Genomic DNA, 6,171 nt, shown 5'->3' with positions numbered 1-6,171 from the left:
AAGCATGGTCACGAACAAGAAAAGACGAATTAACTTTTTTAATTAAACTATTCGCCCAAGTGGAAACCGATTCATTTCGAAGCAATTTTCAATGTGGAGATTTCTACGTATTAACTTCACACACTTCGATAAGAAAAAAGTTAACTCAGCTGTGAAGCCATGATCTTTGCAGGTGGTCTCCGCATGGTCAAAGTGAAAAATAAGTGGAACGTTTCAACTTTATATAGTGCATGTCACAAAGATTTATTAAAACGAGAAGTAAAAGGTACAAATCCTTGGAAATTTCTACATGGAATTTTATTTGTATTTTTCCAATGGTCAAACCATGAATTCCAAATTGTAAACAAAATGATTTAGAGGACTCAACGATCAAATGGTAGATAAAAAGTTAATTTAGTCTTTTCTTATAACAAACGAAAACAAATGTAAAACAATCATGGCTGTGATGTAAAAATACTAACTTTTAATTTAAGTTAGTAAAACTATTAAAACATATTTACTATGAATAAATATTGTTCGCTGGTCTATAATTTAATGTAAATCCACAATCAGTTGAATAAAAAAGTGGATTTTCAAAATTTAGTCTAAAATTGGTAAATTATAACATTTAATAAAAAAAAAGGTAAAAACTTTTCCATCTTGAATCAATGTTTAAAAATGTTAAAACAAAAAATGAACACCAGAATACGTTTCGTCATAATCAATAATCATTGATCTTGATAATTTTCTGTAAATATTATAAAATATATATTGTTATATATAATCAATACTATAAAATATTGCAATGCAATCGAGGCGAAGTCGTCACACTGAGCCAATTTGATAACACAAGCACTTGAAAGCTAAGCATTAACACTTGTGAAATACGATTAAGCTTCTCTCAACTCAGTCAATATCGTGAATGGTAGTAACAACCTCTTCATATTCGATGGTCCATCGCTCCCATTTAGGTTTCGTCAGTTGCCGCTGACTATTCAACACTTGTGCTTGGAACTACATCTAACGACTATAGCATGAAGAGATGACTCAACAAGATACCTGTTAACAAAATTAAACCTTTTTACATTGATCCAAAGCGCATGGCCCTTAAATCGATAATAAAAAGACAAATTTTGTTGGCTGGTTTACTTCACTAGAAGTCGCTTGATTGATTTGCAACTAAATAAAAAGACTGTATATTCGCGAAAAAAATTAGCAAGATATGATATATTTTTTCTTTCGTTTCAGATTTCAATAATCACCTTTCACTTTAGAGATTGAAAGACCTTAATTTACTCTTAAATTTAAATTTCAAATTCTTTCAAGAAACAATCGTCATTCTTGTCCAAACAATATAAAAAGCTGGAGTGGGGGATTCAAAAATGCAAGTTTTGGATACAAGGACGAAAAATAAAGTTTTCTTTAAAAAAAAATTATACAGGCTATCTGGGAGCCTTGACAAAATGTCAATTTAATTGCTTGGATTGTAATAGAACGTTGTCTTTGAAGCTTGCTTATTTCGAAAGAATGTAACCAACACAAACGGATTTTACAATTTAAGCTCTGTTTTCTTCCAACTATCGAACTCCATTGAACTGATTGCGATACTTTTCATTGGTGGGACGATCTTAATCTAATTATGCGGACTAAGAGTGGCAAATGGTAATTTAAGCTTAGAAGCCGCGTTACCACATTAATCGGGCGAATTAGATTCTATGTATAAAAACGTGCTGAACCTTGGGTTTACTCGGGTGTTGCAGTCACATATTTCTATTGCTATTTAGAGAAACAAAATGATTTCACGTCTTACAACTGTTAAATTATCAAATACTTCAAACCCAAATTAACCTATTTTGCAAACAGATTTTTGACTCAGAAAATTTTAATCTTTTTGTTTACCATATATTATGGTATTTATAAATATGACAAATATTTACAACCTCATTCTAGGGATAATTGACAGGGGACAAACTAGCCCTGAAAAACTATGTTAAAGAAGAAGAAGACGCCAAGTGGTTGTACATTTGCGTCAAAAATATGGTATTGTTTTAAAAAAAAACATGGCTATGGTTACCCCATCTGATACAAATAGACTATCTGACAATGCTGCTGCTTTTAAAACCTAAAGCTTTAATCCCAAGACTGTTTTTTATCGTGGAGTTAAATTAAAACTATGTAATCTACGGCCTAAGTTAAACTGTAAGCAGGGTAAGCTATAAAAAAAACTGAAATTTCTAAATTCCATCTTCTCTTGATAAGTTTGCAAATTCGTTTCTGCTTTTCAGACGAAGACGTTTTTGTAATATTTTCCAAATAGGTTCACACTTATAAAATTAGAAAGATTTTATTTTTATAGCTCGTAGGCTACCACTCTTTCAATGTCTTTCTTTTTAAGTTCTTGTTCTATAAGACTGGAGAAATTATATTTTCATCAAACAAAATGCGGTTTGTAGGCCTACACATCTTTATTGCTTACTGTGACATGTTCTATCAAGCATTGAACTGAGATAAATTTTAAAAACGACTGAACTAAGCAAAAAAACAACTCTAAATTAATATTTCTAAAATTTTAAGAACTTCTGAAAGCGTTTTACAAACATTTAAAAACAAAAGACACTCAATCAAAATTGATTAATCAATGTTTTTTATTTTCTAAAATACGGTGAATGGTCGCCATTTTGTCGACTGAAACTGTTCTGATCAGAAATTATAGACTGCTGATGAAACGAAATCGATATCTTCCGTGACTGCACATTTCTAAACATCAAATCACGATTACAAATTGTTTGAGTCTAATTTTCGGAAATTACTGTAGCCTACGGAAACACTATTAGGCCTATCTCAAGTATCAGTTTTCTTTTTCAATTTTTTTTAATTTTTTTTTTATGAACTGCTCAAGTCGAATGGGTAAGTTTTCTCTCATTCCTTGGCGTTAGACATAATAATCTGCTTTCATCGTCTTACTAGGTAAAAGTCTACGATTGCCAATAAGTATGGCCAATCTTTCTGTACACAGCTAAATGCCAAGACTTATTGACTTCTGACTCACTTACTTCAAGCACGATACGAAAACTAATTTATCAACATTGAGCAATAATCAGTATTACGTAGGCTACAAAGCGTTTTATATTCTCGTCATTTTATGCATGTTGTCGTGCAAAAATGCCACACGATCATCAAGTATTGTTTTGCTGTCGTTGTGCGGTGTGAAAGTAAAAATACAATCACCTAACCACAAACATGCTTTATTGTGATTAACTCATTCCTAATTTGCATTCTATACTTAACGATAAATATAAATGTGCTCATATGGTTGTTTACTTGTTTCCTACTTGAGTTGGTGTCATTTCCACCAAAAGTGCAAAAGTCAATTGTTTTTAAACAATAACCGCGACACTGCGATTAAACTAACGTCTCATATTCTAAATCAAAGTCACGTTCGACGGCGCGCAAATTTATTTTAAAGAATTAACATCGAAAGCTTATCATAAAGTGTCTACATTTAATGCAATGTGAAACAAAGCTACAAATAAACAAATGCAGAAACACATGCTTCTTTATAAAATGAGTGTAATGCAGTTTGTACGAGTTCACACACACGTGAAACCATTCAATAATTAATGATTAGGGATTAACATAACAAAATGCATATTAATGGATCCAATTGTGCTTCCGTGCCAAAACAAATGCAAACCTTTTCTTATTTTGAGAGCAACCGATCGATCCAAGTGCCAATGCTAAACAAGGTCGAGGAGTAGGTTAAATAGGTTTAGGTCTTCCTCTGCGGTTTTTAACAAGCCCGCTGCACCAATATACGTTTGCTATATAAACAGAGATTATCAGGAGACAAAGTCAGTCTTTGTACGTTTTTTCAAGGTAACACAACGTTAATTTCACTTTAAAGATTCTCAAATTGCTTTGCATCATGGAATACGCTAATCAATGATTTATGATCTTTGCAAATCAGAAATTTGTCATTTTTTCAATGTTTGGCCGTGGATCAATGGTCGTTGATCAACTGCTGAATTTGTAACACATTAGGTACTTCTGTGACCCACAGTGTTGTTCTGAAATATTGTCGGCTAACTTTTGGTGAAACACATTAAACTATGATCTACGTCTACGGTAACAAATCAATAGTTTGTTTGTGTTTTTGTTTAAATTCTAAATCAAAAAGTCTAAATCTTCCAATCATTTTTCTAGGCTAACACTCACAACATTATTTCAATAAAAACCTGTAACTTAAGCCAAAACTTGATATCTTGTTATTTAACCTGTAAATTATGTGGCGGAACCGCGGTTTTCGTCCAATAAGACTCATCAGCACAACTGAATGGAAACGAAAAAATTACGACACAAATTGATAGCGGTACAACTGGCCTTAAACAAACGAAAAATTACAGTTTAAATATATAAAAAGTCAATAAATGTTCAAAATCTCGATTTTCTTTTTTCCTTTCTCCATCGTTAACAGTAATAATCCTAACCAGGACTTAGGACATGTCATACAGCAACAAACTATATGCCTTGAATTCATAAAAAAAAAATCTAATTTGCCACACTACACGTTTCATACCTCTGATTGTATCAACTTTCTGAAAATATTTAATTAAGACACAAGGCATGATCTAACGTATCACGACAGACAATTTTCAATATTATAACATATCTGTTAACTGCAACAATAACTAAAAATCCTGGAAATGATTTTTAGTTTATCAAAGATTTGCGTGTGAAAAATCAAATGAATTGCTAAATGGGTTTAATGAAAATGAAACAGATACTTTTTATTTTAGTAAACTTTCAAAAAAATTTTCTCCGATTAAGTTAAGTTTGGTTAAACCAAGGTTGTGAAATAGAGCTTTTATTGAATGATTTATGATTTAAGGCAGGGGTCACCAAACTACGGCCCGCGGGCCTGATTTCATCCGGCCCGCCACATGCTGCCGAAATAACAGCTGCACCACAATTGTTAAGGAAAAAAGTTACCAAACTTTTTTTGTAAAAGACTGACGTTGCTGTTTACCATTAGGCCACCACAAATGGAGACAGCCTAAGCCAAATTTGGAAAGATGTAATGTTTTTTCAAGAGCACGATGCCCTGTAGTGTATCACAGCAGGGGATAAATTTTCCAGCAACCTTTCGATTTTCATCACAATTTTGCTATTCCACAGCTGACTTTGTTATTTATTGTGCTCAATTCAAGTCAATGGAGATTCTAAATAGTTGTATATCTTTTCGCAATTTGCATCCGGCCCGCAGCTGTCAATCTCGCAGCAATCCGGCCCTCAGAGAAAAATGTTTGGTGACCCCTGATTTAAGGTATAAACTGTAATAAACCAATAAATCTTTCACTTAATTCATTTACTCCACTAGCAATATGCTTTCCAATCCTCAAAGGTGCTTTAACATAAAACGTGTGTAATCAACCACATCGAAGGGTGGCTGCCGCTTGCGCGATTCAACAAATGTGACTTGCGACTGGAGAACCTTGCGGTGAAAAATTATTGAAGGCATACAATTGGATGCCTGATTAGGGTCTTTTCCAATTATGTTGCTTGTATTTACTTTTATTTTTTGGATTTTTTTTTGGATATTAAGGTCAATAAAAACTTGCTCCAGTAACCACTTTCAACTTCAAGAAATTATCGCATTATTCTATGTTGCTTTATAATCTGAATTTATGGCATGCTTGCAAAGAGCAGATTTTTAAGGCGTTAAAATTTGGAAGCTCTTTTATGTTCATCAATGCGAGATTTAAGATCTCGTTTTGTTTGGCCAATATAAATGCTGAATTTCTTAAACATCGTTGTTGCTTATTTCAAAGCGCTCCAAATAAACTGGTGAGCCGAAGGTTTAGGCAACACAAGGCTAACTACCCTGCAAAATCAAACCAACCTCTTGCAACATTGATGAAGGTGATATGAGTACAGTACAATATATGCAAATGTTGCTTAAAAACGCTCATTCAAAAACTGACAATTCCTAAATAAACAAATTTTCTTACATCAAGCAATAAATAATCCAGCCAAGGAATCAATCATTTTACATTGATTCAGCGTTTGTAACCTTGCGACTTGGAAAATGGCAATAGAATTACCAAATTGTAAAAACGCACTGCTTTGCTTCCTTCTAATCAACATGCATAATTTGTGTATATTGTTGGTTATGTAGGATCGTACAGAAATCCT

The sequence above is a fragment of the Aplidium turbinatum genome, chromosome 2 (assembly GCF_918807975.1).
Source record: "Aplidium turbinatum chromosome 2, kaAplTurb1.1, whole genome shotgun sequence".
NCBI classification, from domain to species: domain Eukaryota; kingdom Metazoa; phylum Chordata; class Ascidiacea; order Aplousobranchia; family Polyclinidae; genus Aplidium; species Aplidium turbinatum.
Note: the sequence above shows the minus strand (reverse complement) of the source record.